The sequence below is a fragment of the Labeo rohita genome, chromosome 10 (assembly GCF_022985175.1).
Source record: "Labeo rohita strain BAU-BD-2019 chromosome 10, IGBB_LRoh.1.0, whole genome shotgun sequence".
In the NCBI taxonomy this organism is placed as follows: Eukaryota; Metazoa; Chordata; class Actinopteri; order Cypriniformes; family Cyprinidae; genus Labeo; species Labeo rohita.
Window position 1 is genome coordinate 25,181,216 of NC_066878.1, and position 18,574 is coordinate 25,199,789.

Sequence of the window (18,574 nt, forward strand, 5' to 3'; positions counted from 1 at the left end):
TAGAGCCTTTGAAGCTGCATTTAAAATACATTTTGGAAGTTCAAAATTGGGCACCAATGAAGTCCGTTATATGGAGAAAATTCTGAAATATTTTCCTCAAAAACATTTCTTTACGAGTGAAGACAGAAAGACATGAACATCTTGGATGACAAGGGGGTGAGTACATTATTTGTGAATTGTTGTTCTGGAAGTGGACTTCTGCTTTAAGTCTTGTTTTCTTAAAAGTGTATTACAATTAAGTGAGCTGTTGCTTAAAACAAGAAAAAATCTGCCAATGGAAGCAGAAAAGTAGAAACAAGATTATCAAAACATACATATTTCAGAAAACAAGACTTGTTATTTGAAGTCATTTTACTTCTCTAGTAAATGCATCTTGATTTAAAAACAAGGCAGAAATACTAAGTAAGATTTGCCACAGCAGTGACGAGTGTTTTTGTTCAGGCGATCCACAGGAGACGGTGACGTCCTGCTCACTTCACAGCCGATCTCATCTTTATCTCTCCCAGCAAACAAACCGAGTCGACACGGGTTGCACTTCTTCCCTTCGGTCCGCTGGGAACGTTTGGGGAAGAGCTCTCCGCTGAAGGTCACCTCTGAAGTACCCAAACCTCTCGAATCCATCACCTGGCATTGCCACGGAAATGTCCGACACTACATCAGCCCGAGCCGCTTGGGACACAGGTGCGCTTCCCTCGCGGTGAATAATTGACCCGACGCCAGAGCGGCGGTGAGGTCGTCTCCTCCAATGACAGAGCGGACGCCCCAAAGCCTGTTTCCACAGTCCAGGAATCAGAACGCAGCCCGGACTGAATAATAACCCAGACTTCTGAGGCCGGTTTTGCATATTGCACATCTAATAACAGACGCTATAAATCCGGTTTGCTCTGAAACACTGCGCGAGATGAAAGTTGTGAACACGCCATTACTTAATGGTCACGCTCAGCAGAGCAGTAAATATAGTTTGGCACGAGAGCGTCGGCCTGTGTCGCACATTCGCTCTCAATCTTCTCTCGTTCACCGCTGCATACAGACGCTTTCATTAGGAGGTCATGTTGAAGAAATCTGCTCTTGTTTTTTGGGGGTCTGTACAGAACAGAACAAACCGTACATTGTAGGAATGGGATGTTTTATTGTTGCTACTTCCTATTCATAATTGCATCATAATAACTGCACTGGTCTGTTGGTGGAGCTAGAGAGCAAATGTGTTTGAATTGGGGCAAACACAATGCAGAAATTCAAATGTAAAAAAGTAGAATTAAATAACACATTTGAAATAATCAAATAATGATTATTGAAACAATAAAATAAAAAATATATATAGATGTAGTTGCATATATAAATACAGATGAACAGATTAAATTACATTTACATTCACATAAATTAATTACATGTATTTATATGTGAAATTTATATGTAACAACTAATAAGGCAGTGTTCATTAAAATTGAAATTCAAATCAAAATGTAAAAAAATAGAATTAAATAATACACTTGAAATAATAACATAATATATAAAATAATAAAATCAAATAAAAATCTAAATAGATATAATATAAATAGATATAATATAAAATTAAATTTAAAATTATATAAATTAATTACACATATGAAAAGTTCATGTTTTAAATTCATATATTTTTAACTACTCGTTAGACATTGCTTATCAAAATCAAATTGAAATTCAAATCCAAAATGTAGTTAAATAATATAATTGCAATAATAAAGTAATGAAGAATGAAATAATAAAATACAATAAAATAATGATTATTGAAACAATAAAATAAAAAAAGATATAGATGTAGTTACATATATAAATACAGACGAACAGATTGAATTACATTTAAATTAATATAAATTAATTACATATAATTTATGTGAAATTTATATTTAACAACTAATAAGGCAGTGTTCATTAAAATTAAAATTGAAATTCAAATAAAAATATTAAAAATAGAATTAAATAATACATTTGAAATGATAAATAATAAATAAAAAATAAAAAAAATAAATATATAGATGTTCATGCATACATAAGAATAGATAAAAAGATAAAATTAATAAAATGATATAAATTAATTACACATATGAAAAATTAATGTTTCAACTTCATATATTTTTAACTACTCATAAGACATTGCTTATCAAAATCAAATTGAAATTCAAATCCAAAATGTAGAATTAAATAATATATTTGAAATAATAAAGTAATAATGAAAAATAAAATAAAATAAAATAATGATTATTGAAACAATAAAATAAAAAAGATATAGATGTAGTTGCATATATAAATACAGATGAACAGATTGAATTACATTTAAATTAATATAAATTAATTACATATAATTTTATGTGAAATTTATTTAACAACTAATGAGGCAGTGTTCATCAAAATTGAAATTCAAATCAAAATGTTAAAAAGTAGAATTAACTAATACATTTTCGGTAATAATAAATAAAATAATAAAAAATTAAAATGGATAGAAAATGTTAAGATTTTAATGCATACGTAAGATAAAAAGATTACATATAAAATTAATTAATTAAATAAAAATTATAAATTAATTACATAAAACTATATGAAAAGTTCATGATCCAAATTCATATATTTTTAAGTACTTGTAAGGTGTTACATATCAAAATCAAATTGAAATTCAAATGTGAAAATGTAGAATTAAATAATATATTTAAAAAAAAATGATGAATAAAATAATAAAATTAAAAATTAATTCAAAATAGTTAGAACATATTTAGATGTAGATTCACACATAGATACTGATAAATAGATAAAATTACATACAAATTTATATAAATCAATCACATATATAAGAAATTCATGTTTCAAATTCAGACATTTTTACTTCCTAAGGCAGTGTTTATCAAATTTAAATACAAATGTGAAACAGGCAAATTAAATAATACATTTGAAATAATAAAATAATAATAAATAAAATAATTAAAAAACAGGTTAGAAATGTAATGCATGCATAGATGCAGATAAATAGATCAAATTATATTTAAAATGATATAAACTAATTATATATATAAAAAATGCTCGAAATTTAAAAAAATTGAAACAGGCAAATTAAAATTATACATTTGAAATAACAAAATAATAATAAATGAAACAATACAATATAATATCAATCAGGTTAGAAAATATATAAATGTAGTTTGATTCCTTAGTACAGATAAATAGATAAAATGACATTTAAAATAATAGAATTTAATTACATATAATAATACATAATTATATAAGAAATCCATTTGTTCCAAATTCAAAATCAAAATAGAACATATAGAGATGTAGGTGCATACACAGGTACAGGTAAAACTGCGCTTAAAATGATATAAATTAAATATATAAGAAATCCATATGTTCCTAATTCATATATTCATATCATATATATATATATATATATATATATATATATATATATATATATTATAAAAAAATAACTAGAAAGGCAAGTTTATCAAATGATATTCCAATTAATAGATTAACTTTTGTGGTTGAGGGTGCAAGAACACAAATCAACTGTGTTGAATTTCTTTGAATTGCAGCCAGAAAATTCCTCCTCAGTTAAATTCAATTTTCAGTTCAGATTCACACTGATAAACTGACGTGAAGCTGATTCTGAATTCTGAAACTGTTTCATGATTTGCAGTGAAAACGGCTACTTCATTGTGTGATTCAGTGTTACATAATGTTTCATTGTAATTATTTGTGATACATACCATCAGTTTCTGAGTGAAAACTGTCTTGACATTATTTTTTTCAGTGCACATTCACTTTTGTGAAAAAAATCATATTTTTCCTCTTGATCTGTAGCAAATTTGTCATACATCTTCTTTACAACATGGCCAGTCACTAAAGCATATTTTACTAAAAAATTGCTGTAATTCCTGAACATTTAAAAATTCTGAATTGTCTAAATAATTGCATTGCATCCTTCTGCGGACATGCGACAGATTTGCTGGTGTTTGCTCCGTTATAATAACGATGAAGCGATGCGATGAGCTTCATGTCGTCTATCTTCGGCTCTGGTCTTAAGTGCTCTTGCTCGCGGCTGCATTTTCAGTTTGCAAACATTAGCGTGTGACGTTCGCCGTGCATTAACTACAGTCACATACATTCACGTTCGTCATGACGTGTGTGGCGTGTCAAAGTAATATAATTACACCAGACAGCCGTCCACCTCTAGTACTCTAATGAATTTCTGACTTGGCAAAGAGCGATGCCTGAATACGGGGTAATTGTCAACTGATGTATGACACCGTATTAAGATCTTGCATTAGCATGTCAGAATATATAAATGGAAATGCATTAAAGAGTCAGAAGATGCCAGCCGTCGTAATATAGAGAATGATGCACGTTGCATGCAGTGAGAATGAATTCAGAGAAGAGCTGCAGGACAGACCGGATTAAAGAGATGTACATGAGTTTGTGTCTTCACCAACGGATCCTCTACAGTGAATGGGTGCCGTCAGTGGAGTCCGAACAGCTTATAAAAACACCATAATCTATCTCCTGTTGTCTCTCACATCAAAATCCAGCCACATATTTGTTTAGAGCTATTTTGGCTTGTGAACAGTGCCTGATCTGTGCAGATTAGTGTTGCATGATATACCGGTGCTTAAAAAGTGTCGCGATTCCCTGCTTTTAAAGGGGTCGTCGGATGCCCATTTTCCACAAGCTGATATGATTCTTTAGGGTCTTAATGAAAAGTCTATAATACAACACAAAATCAGCTCTGCAAAAATCACCTCATTCTGGTCGAGGCTGCTTTAAATGCAAATGAGCTCTGCTCGCCCCGCCCCTCTCTTCTCTCTGTGCAGTGACGAGCCTGTTTACTTTAGGCACATTTAGCCGCTAAACTAGCACATTATTAGGAAAGGCAATCGCAAAGATTCATAAAAAAACCCCTTATACTCACTTCTGCTGTAAGTGAAGCTGGATCACGAATGATTCGCACAAACATAGACGGATATATGTAGATCGGGAGGCGCATTCCCTTCACATCTTCAGCAGCTCAGATCTTGGGAGTAAGATATTGGAGATATTCTTGTCTAACTTACATCCGTGCTCCAGCATCGAAACAATGGAGGTCGGACTGTTACAGCTGATCTGAGGTAAGAGCTCATGTCAATCAACTATGGTGGGAGTGGCCTCTGTCTGTGTGACGCCACAACGACAGGCATCTGAGAATGGATCAGTTTGAAAAAGGGGATATTATTTTTACAGATTAATTAAAAACCACTGCATGGATTTGTATCATTATAAGGTAGATTTGTACATACACTGCCAACACACAAACAACATGTAAAAGTGAACTTAGCATCCAGTGAGCCCTGTAAAAACGGTATGATTCCGCATTTTACTAGTACTGGTACTTTAGGAATGCATTTAAATAAGAGCGGTATTTCTGCGTGTCTGTGTTATTGAATGGTGCAGACGCGCAGTTTTGTTTAATAACGTTGCACACATATACGCGTGATTCTCGCTGTGTTTTCAGCCTCTGCTGCCTCAATATATGAGAACATGAACTAATGAACGTAATCTCTAGAACTGCTCTAAGAGTCACTTCATCAGCATTTTACATATAATGAAGATCCTAAAGGTCTTCACAGCAACCCGCCCAAAAAAAAAATGTGGTTTAAGTTGACAGTCAGAAATATATTAATATATTACTTAATGTAATTATTAGTACTACTACTAATAATAAAAATATTATTAAAACAATGTTTAATGAATATTTACCAGAAAAAAAAAATGACCAGAATTGATTTACCAGAAAATTGTAAATGCACAACACCGTATTTCTGACAAAAAAAGAAATAAATATTCTATAATAAATTAATTAATCGAATCTAATTATCTTTATAAATTCATTAGACATGCTTTTGATTATTAAAATGTAATGAAATGATTCAAATATAATCCAGAAAATTAATGGAAAATAGAGATTCAAACAAAACTGAGTTTGAGAAAAATAATAAAACGTATTTCATATGGCCTTAAAAACAAAAAAAAAAAAAAAAATTGAATAATTTGCTGTTAAATTCTGCAAGTTTCATGATTTCATTTAATTAGATTAGAATAATGTAACCATTAAAATAGAGTCTAGAAAAATTAAAATGGAATTTCTGAAAAAATAAAACTGATTTCATAGGGCTCTCTTTTATTTTACTGTATTTTATTTATTTTATTATTTTATTTTATTGTATTTTATTTTATTCTTTATTATATTGTAGTTGTCCTTTAGTTTGTTACTTGCATCTAGGTTCTTATGATTAATAACAAAGATGAAATAACAACAAATTACTATGTCATGATATAAATTGTTGTGAAATAAAATTACTGTATCATTTTGAAGGGGGGATGAAATGCTTTATTTTAATAGATAAAAGAAAAACTATGATCTCCATTTGGATGATCTATTATTCAATTACTTTTCCTGTTGTTCTATATATATATATATATTTTTTTTTTTGTAGTATCGGTTCAGTAGTAGCATTGTGATATTTTAGTCCGGTATCGTATCAAATTTTGGTATTGTGACAACACTAGTGCAGATTTCTCTCCTGATTCAGACCGCTTTTGTACTGAAGGAAGTGTTATAGTGGATTATGGACTTGTATTTTAGTTAAAAATGTGGATTTGTTTTAGCTTTTGTCTTCTGAAGATGTTAACTGATGGACTGGTGTGGTGTGGATTACTTTGATCAGCTGTTTGGACTCTCATTCTGACGGCACCCATTCACATCCGTTGGTGAGAAAGTGATGGAATGACACATTTCTCCAAATCTGATGAAGAAACTCATCCTAATCTTGTATGGGTGAACTATTCCTGTAAAATCGCTTTGACCAAAGCAAAAGAACCTTTGTTTTGTTTAGATGTGCACAGAATGACTGATTTAATTTGTCATTTATGTTCACAGAAATCTTTGTTTTTCTCTGCAGTGGAAAGGTTGCCATCCGTCGGCTTGACGTGAGGTTCGCGTGATGGAGATGCAGGAGAACAACTGTGAATGTGGCCACATATCATCAGCGGGGTCGGATCGAGTCAGCGTGAACATCAGTCACAATCACAATCGCCTCCAATTACGCTCCCCTTGAAAAGCACCATGGGTAACGTAACATCATTTCTATTGACTGTTGTGATGCCTAGGAGACCGAGTCCTCGCATTAATACAATTGATGATGACGTTTGTCATTTTTCCTCATAATTCCACATCATGAGGATGTCACCTGAAAAAAAGTCTTTTTGTACTGAGAAGAACCTTGATGGCAGTGGGTGTTTACTTGCACCTTCTGTTGCTCAGATGTTTTTTTTCTTTAGTACAAAAAAAAGAGAAGAGGAATAATAATAGCAATAATAATAATGTACGGTTGTGTTATATTAATAATGATAATAATGACATACATTAGTATCATATTTGAAAAAAAAGTATGTAGGTGGATGGGTTATTGGTACTAATAATTAAACAAGGACGAAGAGATTGAAAAAATGAAATAAAAAAAGAATAAAAATAGATGAGAAAATGCTAAATGGCATAGTAATAGTAATGATGATAATGATAATGTAATATTGAAAAATGTATACTGAAATTTTATATATATATATATATATATATATATATATATATGTAAAATTTATTTGGCACTAATTACTTTAAGTATGCTAAGTTCTGTCATTTCAGTGCATATAAAGTTCAACCGCTTTTTAGTTATTCAAATTAATCTTATTAAGTTATATTTCTATATCATTTAATTTATTTTTTTATTTCCGTTTGGTAATTTAGCACTTCATTTTAAACATTTTATTTTTTTCTTTATATATCTTTATATGTATGTTATATATTTCAGAATATATTATGTTGTATTTTATTTATTTATTTATTTATTTATTCATTCATTATTCATGATTTTAGGCTTTTTAAAGGCTTTTTAATTCCACCTACTTTTTCTCAAATATTTCATTTCCTATAAAACATTGCTTTTATTCAGTGTTATTTTAGTATAACTTATACTATATTATGTTATATATTTTTTTACAGATATTTAATCAATATTTGACTTTTTTTATTTATTATTATTTATTATTATTATTTTTTTTATTTTAGATTAAGAATTATAATTTTGTGCTTTTTCATTTTTATCATTTTTATTCTTTTCTAAGTGTCTTTGTGTTTATTTCAGTTTTAATATTTGTTTTATTTCAGCTTCATTTCTCTATTTATAAACATTTAGCTATAAATATTTATTCATAAAAAATGTATTGCATTTTTTCTTCGTTATTTTATTTTATTTTATTTTATTTTATTTTTGCCATGTAGGCATTATTCAGATATGTTACCTTTAGTACAAATGACATATTCCATATATTCTGTGTTATTTTATGATGATTTATATATTATATTATATTATATTATATATTTTTAGATATTAAATAATCAATATCTTTAATTTAAAAATATATATAAATGCATTTAATTTTGAATTTCCTTTTTTATGTTAGTGGTTTTAGTGTATTTATTACATTTTAATTTTAGTTTTTTTTTTATAATATTAGTTTTAGTCAACAACAACAACACTTCTGTTTACCGTACATGTTTTTTAAACAACATCTATCACTATTTGCTCAGTCTAAACAAGATCAACGTCTTAAAAAAAAAAAAAACAACATAATTTTGGAGTAAATTAACTAGATTATTAGCAGGTTGACAACCATTTTAAGTCTCAGAATGGATAGAAACATCTCTGTATGGTAACTAATGTAACTTTTTATGCTGCTTGAAGTCAAAAAAACAATCATATGTAATTTTACATATATTTTATATTTTTGCAAACCTGTAAAACCACTTTACTCACAAGTCGAGTTAAGTTACTCTAATTTGCTTGCGTGATTAATGTTCTGTAGTGTACGGCGTCATTTATTACTAAACACCCAGTGAGCTGCTATTTAAAGATCTTCATGACTCTTCTGGGTTCGTCCTGAAGGTTGTTGTTTTTCACGCTAAACGTCTGTGATTTAATCCTTTAGTTTGTGATCAAGCGTTTCGCACGTAATGGACGTCCGGCACAAGTGAAATCCGTCTCGGTGCGCCGTCCACACAAAACCTCCTTCAGAGGCACTAAATGTAATTTTCCGCCGCCCATCTGTTTAATCACAACAGTTTATTCATTACTGTCCACACAAATGGGATGTTCTGAGCGGCTTTACTGTGGTCAGACTCATTTGCTGTAATTGGAGAGTTGGCCGCGTTCCTCACGAGAGCGAGTAACGTCAGTCCCGCAGACGACTGATATTAATACTGCGTCTGCAGCCTCAATAGATTAGTTACGCAGGAGAAATGTTTAATTGTAAGCAAAACATCAGGATTATTAATGTTTTAGGCTAATATTGAGAAGTAGTTTTGTGATTTATTAGCAGTAAACGCTAAAAGGAAAGTTTGTTGGACTGTTGTTGGACTCACAAAACTTTGGGTAAAAGTTTAAAATAGTTTTGTAAGCTCATAGTTTTATTTTTTTTAATTAATTTATTTTTTTTTGTTTATTGTTGTTGTCCCCCCCCCCCCCCCCAACAAATATGACAAAGTTTTCTGTTTAATTTAATAGCATTTTTGTTTTTGTTTTTCTGAGCAAAAAATAAATATCACACATTTTTCCCTAATTTACAGAAGACACCCACTACAATCTTGTTACACTGAATGACATAAATTGACAAAAATCATGAATCGTGAATTACTTTCACCCCAAATACTAATTAGTTGTAATTCTACATTTTTTTTATTCATTTAAAAACCGAATAAAATGTAATATGCTCCCTTATTCTTTAATATATTTTAATATGTACAAGTTACATAAATGTTGTGTTACAGTGAATGAAAATGTTATTTCAACCAAATTTTGACATTTTATTCTCCAAAAACATATTTGAAACCTTAAAAGTAGACACTTTACTTACATTTAATGTGCTTTCTATGGACATAAAATCACTTTTGTTAATTTATGTTAATGTTTTAATTAATTAATTAATTAATTATGGCTTTTAATTTAATTTAATTAATTTAATTATTAAATTTTATTTGTTCATTTTCAGCTTTCGTTTTATTTTTTATTTAATAATTGTATGTATTTTAGTCATTTTTAATTTTTTTATGTTTATTTTTATTTCAGTTTTAGTCATTTTGCTTCAGCTTAAACTTATTATATATATACATTTATTTTATTTATTTATATATATATATATATGATTTTTTTAATTTATTGCAAAAAATAAAACCTGTTTTAAACTGCTTTACCGATGCATCCAAATAAGTTAATTTAATTTGCTTGTGTAATTAATGTTCTGATTATTTTACAATTTTTAACAATTGTTAATTGTTCTTTATTATTTAATTTTTTTTTATTTCCCTTGCTGAATAATTCCAACCACCGTTGCTGCAGTACTTTCCTTTAAATGTTCTAATTAAATGTTATTAATTTAATTTATTATTATTTGTTTATTGATAAATTAATCAAATTAATTAATCATTATTTTTTTTTGTTTTCTGTTTTCATTTTAATTTTAGTTTAATAATTGTATGTGCTTTTGTCATTTTATTTATGTTTATTTTTATTTCAGTTTTAGTCATTTTGCTACTTCAACTTCAACTTATATTATTTTAGTTAGTTGCCAAAGCAGAGTTTTATGTTTATGTCTTAATTTACTTCAACTTTATTTCAATTACTTTATCTTTCATAAGCTGCTTTGGATAAAGGCATCAATATATATAATAAAATAAAATAAAAATGTATATATGTATGTATATGTTTTTTTATTTATTGATTTATTTTTTGCTGATGAGACAAGTCAACACAGGGTATTTACATTTTCATTTATTTACATTTATGCACTTTTACACACTTTTATCCAAAGCAACTTACAATAGGATCAAAATGAATTTTTTAAAAAGCCAAGAATTAGAAAGCAAGCTAGAGTACTATTTGGATTAATTTTGATTAATATTGTATGAACATTGATTGATGTAAGAGTGTAATAAAAGCCTTGTTCAGTTATTCTGTATAATAATCATCTGATTTCCTTTTATTTCAGTAAACAATCGTTTATGTTTCCATGTACTAAATCCAGCACTAAACGAGCACTCACTTGTGAAGCCTGCAGGTAATTAGCCATCATAAAGCTTAATAAACTCATCAGCGAGTCTCAGAGAGGCCCTGCTAATCATCTTTGGGCCACTTATCAAAACTCCAGGGCTGCAAAACCCCCAGAACAGCGGATCTTTCCTGAACATCTCGTGCTATGAACCATCCCAGTGACCGGATAACAGCGAATATTCTCAGATCCACGGTGAACCTCAGAATATGACTGCAATAAAAGGTAAAAGTATGTATTATTCTCCTGCTTTTTACAGCACATGCTGTATTTTTCCACTGTAAAATGTCACACTGGAGATGCTTCAGAAATGAAAAAGGCTTCATTTCAACACCAATCCCATCTCTCTGTGTGTCTGTCCATCCATCTATAAACTGCTGTGAAAGATTACATAAAAAGTAGTCAACACAGGTTATGTACATACACATATATATATATATATATATATATATATATGTATGTATGTGTGTGTGTGTGTGTATATATATATATATATATATATATATATATATTTATGTTTATTTAAAAATAAATGTTTATTAATGTTTATCTTTATGATCTTACTTTCAAAAATTTACAAAATTCTAACCTTTCATTGAAGTAAAACAATTAAAAGTGTGGGGAAATTTACGTTATGAAATAAATGTTTTTCTCATATGCATGTTGGGCACAATTATTGGCACCCTTAGAAATTATAATGAGTAAAATATCTCTGAAGTATATTCCCAGTCATATTTGCATTTATTTAGCACACTAGAATGACTAGGAGTATGATATTGTCCAGCAATAACTTCCTGTTTCACAGGATTATAAATATGAGGAGCACAAAGGCCAAATTTCCTTAATCATCCAGCACAAGGAATAAAACTAAATAATATAGTTCTGATGTGCAGAGCAAGATTGTTGAGCTTCACAAAATAGAAAGTGGCTGTAAGAAAAGAGCTAAAGCATTGAAAATCCCAATTTCCATCATTAGGACAATAATTAAGAATTCCAGTCAACTAAAGATGTTACAAATCTGCCTGGAAAAGGACGTGTGTCTATATCGTCCTAATGCATGGTGAGGAGGAGAGTTTAAGTGTCCAAAGACTCTCCAAGGATCACAGCAGGAGAATTGCAGAGATTAGTTGAGTTTTGGGGCCAAAAGACAAAAAAAAAAAAAAAAATTCAAACAGCCCCTACGTCACCACATGTTTTTCAGGAGGGTTTTAAGAAAAATCCTCCTTGCTCATCCAAAAACAAACTCCAGCATATTCAGTTGTCAGACACGACTTGAATTTCAAACGGGAATGGCTTCTGTGGTCAGATGAAACTAAAAAAAAAGAGCTTTCTGGCAGCAAACACTCAAGATAGGTTTGGTACAAAAAGTACCCCATGCCCACGGTTAAATATACTGCTGGATCTTTTATGTTGTTGGCTTATTTTCCTGCCAGAGGTCCTGGACATCTTGTTCAGATACATGGCATCATGGATTCTAGCAAATACCGACAGATAAAAAATCTAAATCTGACTGCATCTGTTAGAAGTTCTATAATGAGCTGTGGTTGGATCTTCCATCAGGACAGTGATCCAAACCAAACATCAAAATCAACACAAAAATGTGTCACTGAGCAAAAAATGAAGCTTCTGCCACGGCCGTCCCAGTTGCCTGACCTGAACCCTATAGAAAATGTGTGAGGTGAACTGAAGAGAAGCAGCACCAGCATGGAGCTGGGAAACTAAAGGATCTGAAGAGTTTGTGTATGAAGGAATGGTCTCTGATCTCGTGTCAGGTGTTCTCCAAACTCTTCAGGCATTAAAGAAGAAAACACAGAGCTGTTAACCTTGAATAAAGGACATTGCAATAATTGGGTGCCAATAATTGGTCAACATGAACTACAGAAAAACATTTATTTCATAAAGAGATTTTCCCTCTGCTTTCCATGGATTTACTTAAATGATAGGTTAGAATATTGTGAATTTTTTGAATGAAAGATTAAAAGGATAAACAACCCAGATTTATTCTTACAGCCACCTTTGCTCATATTTACCAAGGGTGCCAATATTAGTGGAGGGCACTGTGTATGTATATATGTATATATGTGTATTTATTAATAAATATTTATTTATTTATTTTGTTTATTTTATTTATTTATTTTTTGCTGATGAGACAAGTCAACACAGGGTATTTACATTTTCATTTATTTACATTTATGCACTTTTACACACTTTTATCCAAAGCAACTTACAAGAGGATCAAAAGGATTTTTTTTTAAAAAAAGCCAAGTATTTTTCCACTGTAAATTGTCTTCAGAAATGAAAAAGGCTTCATTACAACACCATGAAGAGCATTTTCCCAAACTTTTGAGCATGGCTTTTTCGTGCTAGCATTCATAGTTTATCTTGATAAACTTTGCTTTTCAAATTAAAAATGACACTTTTCAGTTACTTTCAGTTCTGCTTCCTTGCAAATCTGAAGTGCTATTCTTTAAATGTGCAGAGTAAAGCAGCTAATGTGATCTGGCTGTCTCTGTTGGATCGCACACACAATGCAGGCGTCACGCGGGGCGTGAATGACGCCCGACTGCCGTCGGACGCGGGCTTCTGCGGGACGCCAGCTGTAGTGCTGATACGCTCTCCTCGCACTTAGCTCAGCGTAAGAAGGGCTCGAAGCATCTTCAGCCATGATCCCAGTGAAGACCGGTGGGGGAAGCGACTTCTCGGTGGCCGAAATTGAATTGGCACGCTTTAAATTCGCTTCATCCGGGCCAAAGCATTATCTGGTTTAGTCACGAAGCCAGTTTTCAGTGGATTTTCTCCAGTTTGAGGCCTCTTAGTCGCGTCCACCGAGAGCGATCGCGCAAAATCCCGCCGCAGATCCGGCCAGCATGCGAAGGAATGGACGAGCGATAAATAATACGAGTGGAAATCATCTGAACTTGTGATAAATGAGCTTCTGCTCGTCCAGAACGGTGTTTTATTAGCTAATGGAGTGGTGTATGGATTAAAGGTCCAGTCCTGTGGTGCTGCTCGCTTGCATATTGATGAATTTCTCTATGTACTTACTTTTATTGTAGCATATGGCTTTATGATGGAGTGCTGCGATCATTTGTATGGGAACGTTTTCCTTTGTGGCGTCGTTCTACATATTAAATGATTCTTACAGTGTTTAATATCACCGTGAGAATATTCACTGTCTGATGGTCTGAACATGAGCGTTGAGATGATGTGAAGACGCCCGAGAGCTGGATTCAAAGTTACCTATGCTTTTCATTATTAAACGCAGAGAAATTAAGGTGATAAAACTGAGGAATAAAATAATGTGCTGTAATTCATCTCTCTGGTAGAAATAAATGATGGAAATATAATGTTCAAACATGAGTCTTCCTGCAGTGAGGTTTGGAAGACTGCTGTCAGAAATGTGCTGAGCAATGAATACTTACACTTTTTATTTTAATAACAATTAACAGTTTAGTTTAATCATAGACTGGAAAAAATATGCACGTAGTGTCCGTGATGTCACCCGAAGCTCTTAGTGGGCGGGAGTCGGCCAAAGTGGGCAAAGAGGCGGGACGTGGGTGGAGCTGGTTGCTGAAACCACGCCCGCCTAGCGTGACGGTGGTGACAGCAGCGGCAATTCACCTGTCACTCAAGTGGCCACGCCCTAAATTATGCAGAAATTTAAGGTTTAATATAATTTAAACGGATGAGTTATAAAAAAATTCACCCCCCTCACAGTTGACATGAAGGGCAAGATTAGCTACATAGACTGAAACCACTTTTTGTGCCAGGCTGTATTTTTTTCTGCTGTAAAGTTGGGCGTTTTTAACATGGGGAGTCTATGGGATTGACTCCCTTTTGCAGCCAGTCTCTAGCAGCCAGTCGATGAACTGCAGTTTTAGTCACTTCCGTGTTGGTTTCAATAGAGAGAGCAGGAGGATGCCACTTGAGTTTAATATAATTAAAGTCAAATATTTCATTAGTTCAAGTAATATTCTGTTGTTCTTTTATTTGGCTATCTCTACATCTGTCTATCTATATATCCATCCATCCATCCATCTGTCTATCTGTCTATTGTTCTATTGTTCTTTCTGTTTATCTATCGTTCTATCATTCTTTTGTTTTATTTTTCTTTTTCATCTATCATTCTATCATTCTATCGTTCTATCTATCTATCTATCTATCTATCTATCTATCTGTCTATCTATCTATCTATCTATCTGTCTATCTGCCGTTCTGTCTATTGTTCTGTCTATTTTTCTTTCTACATCTATCTATCTGTCTGTCTATCTCTATCATTCTATCGTTCTATTTTTCTGTCTCTATCTTTCTGTCTCTATTGTTCTGTCTATTGTTCTTTCTACATCTATCATTCTATCATTCTATCTATCTGTTTATCTGTCTATCTATCTGTCTATCTGTCATTCTGTCTCTATCGTTCTGTCTGTATTGTTCTTTCTGTTGTTCTTTCTACATCTATCATTCTATCGTTCTATCTATCTATCTATCTATCTATCTATCTATCTGTCTGTCTATCTGTCTGTCTGTCTATCTGTCGTTCTCTCTATCGTTCTGTCTATTGTTCTTTCTACATCTATCTATCTATCTATCTATCTATCTATCTATCTATCTATCTATCTATCTATCTATCTATCTATCTATCTATCTGTCTGTCTGTCTATCTGTCGTTCTCTCTATCGTTCTGTCTATTGTTCTTTCTACATCTATCCATCTATCTATCTATCTATCTATCTATCTATCTATCTATCTATCTATCGTTCTATCGTTCTATCATTCTATCGTTCTATCGTTCTGTCTCTATCTTTCTGTCTCTATTGTTCTGTCTCTTGTTCTGTCTGTATGTTCTTTCTGTTGTTCTTTCTACATCTATCTATCTATCTATCTATCTATCTATCTATCTATCTATCTATCTGTCTATCTATCTGTCGTTCTGTCTCTATCGTTCTGTCTCTATCGTTCTGTCTATTGTTCTTTCTACATCTATCTGTCTATCTGTCTATGTTGTTCTGTCTCTATCGTTGTCTATCGTTCTTTCTACATCTATCTATTGTTCTATCGTTCTGTCTCTATTGTTCTGTCTGTTGTTCTTTCTACATCTATCTATCATTCTATCGTTCTATCTATCTATCTATCTATCTGTCGTTCTTTCTATCGTTCTGTCTCTATCGTTCTGTCTATTGTTCTTTCTACATCTATCTATCATTCTATCTATCTATCTATCTATCTATCTATCTATCTATCTGTCTGTCGTTCTGTCTCTATCGTTCTGTCTATTGTTCTTTCTACATCTATCTATCTATCTATCTATCTATCTATCTATCTATCTATCTATCTATCTATCTATCTATCTATCGTTCTATCGTTCTGTTCTATCGTTCTGTCTCTATTGTTCTGTCTGTTGTTCTTTCTACATCTATCTATCATTCTATCGTTCTATCTATCTATCTATCTATCTATCTATCTATCTATCTGTCTATCTGTCGTTCTGTCTCTATCGTTCTGTCTCTATTGTTCTGTCTATTGTTCTTTCTACATCTATCATTCTATCGTTCTATCTATCGTTCTGTCTATCTGTCTGTGTGTCTGTCTGTCTATCTGTCTATCTGGCGTTCTGTCTCTATCGTTCTGTCTATTGTTCTTTCTACATCTATCGTTCTATCTATCTATCTATCTATCTATTTATCTATCTATCTGTCTCTATCTTTCTGTCTCTGTTGTTCTGTCTATTGTTCTTTCTACATCTATTAATCATTCTATCGTTCTATCTATCTATCTATCTATCTGTCGTTCTTTCTATCGTCTCTATCTATCTATCGTCTGTTGTCTCTGTTCTTCTACATCTATCGTTCTATCTATCTATCTATCTATCTATTTATCTATCTATCTGTCTCTATCTTTCTGTCTCTGTTGTTCTGTCTATTGTTCTTTCTACATCTATTAATCATTCTATCGTTCTATCTATCTATCTATCTGTCTATCTGTCGTTCTGTCTCTATCGTTCTGTCTCTATTGTTCTGTCTATTGTTCTTTCTACATCTATCATTCTATCGTTCTATCTATCTTCTGTCTGTCTGTGTGTCTGTCTGTCTATCTGTCTATCTATCTATCTATCTGGCGTTCTGTCTCTATCGTTCTGTCTATTGTTCTTTCTACATCTGTCGTTCTATCTATCTGTCTGTCTGTCGTTCTCTCTATCGTTCTGTCTCTATCGTTCTGTCTTGTTCTTTCTACATCTATCTATCATTCTATCTATCTATCTATCTATCTATCTATCTATCTATCTATCTATCTATCTGTCTCTATCTTTCTGTCTCTGTTGTTCTGTCTATTGTTCTTTCTACATCTATCAATCATTCTATCGTTCTATCATTCTATCTGTTATTCTGTCTATCTGTCTGTCTGTCGTTCTATCATTTTATCGTTCTATTAATCTGTTGTTCTTTTTATTTGTCTATCCATTCATTTGTCTGTCTATCAAACTCTTGAATGATGAATAAAACATTTAAAAACATTTTTGCAAACTTTCAAGACTGTGTCATGCCAGCATTCATCGTTTATCTTGAGCTTTGCTTTTCTAGTTAAAACTGACAGTTTTATGAATTTCAATTAATTTTAGTTCTGCTCCTCTGAAATGCAGTTCTTTCAGTGTTTTCCTCAATTCAAATTCCCATTTATATGAGTATGTTTACCTGCACTGAACAAAGACTTTAATCACAGCTCATATGATCAGAATGTAGTCACATAACACTATACAGAAACACTTAAAGTGTGTGATGATGCGCATTTAGATCTTCATTACCACCTTCTGCTTGTTCAAAGTAAAACATTGTGCATTCATCGATAGCAGAGACCGTGGGGACTGTGTTGTGTGTCTTCAGATCTGAGATATCCATTAAATGTTTCTGTTTGGTTAATTATACGTCCATAGTGCAAATAAAAGCAGAGCAGTAATGGAAAATCATTTGTTTGCATTGTAATGCAGATGCTCAAGGCGACTCGTCTTTAAACTAAATTCTGAGGCTCCACAAAAGTGCCAGCGTCCCATCGATCTTACGCAGAGGAAAATAAATAGCGAGGCCACCGCAACTCTCTATTTTAGTTGTTTTGACAGAGACGACATGCAGGAAAACATGTCTTTTTAATGGAATGGGTTTATCTTGCTGTGCGTTTGCAGCACTCTCTGCCTGAGTGCACTTTGACTGTATTGGATTATTGGAGAGGAGAGATGCATGTGTGTGCGTGTATGTGTATGTATGTATGTGTATGTGTGTGTGTGTGTGTGTGTGTGTGTGTGTGTGTGTGAGGTAAGACTCTGAATATTAGCCTCAGTAATGGCAGGTATTATTTTCTGTCTGTCTGCAGCTGTATTCCCACCTGTCTCTCTTCACCAGAGACGCAGCTAATTGATAAGCACGAT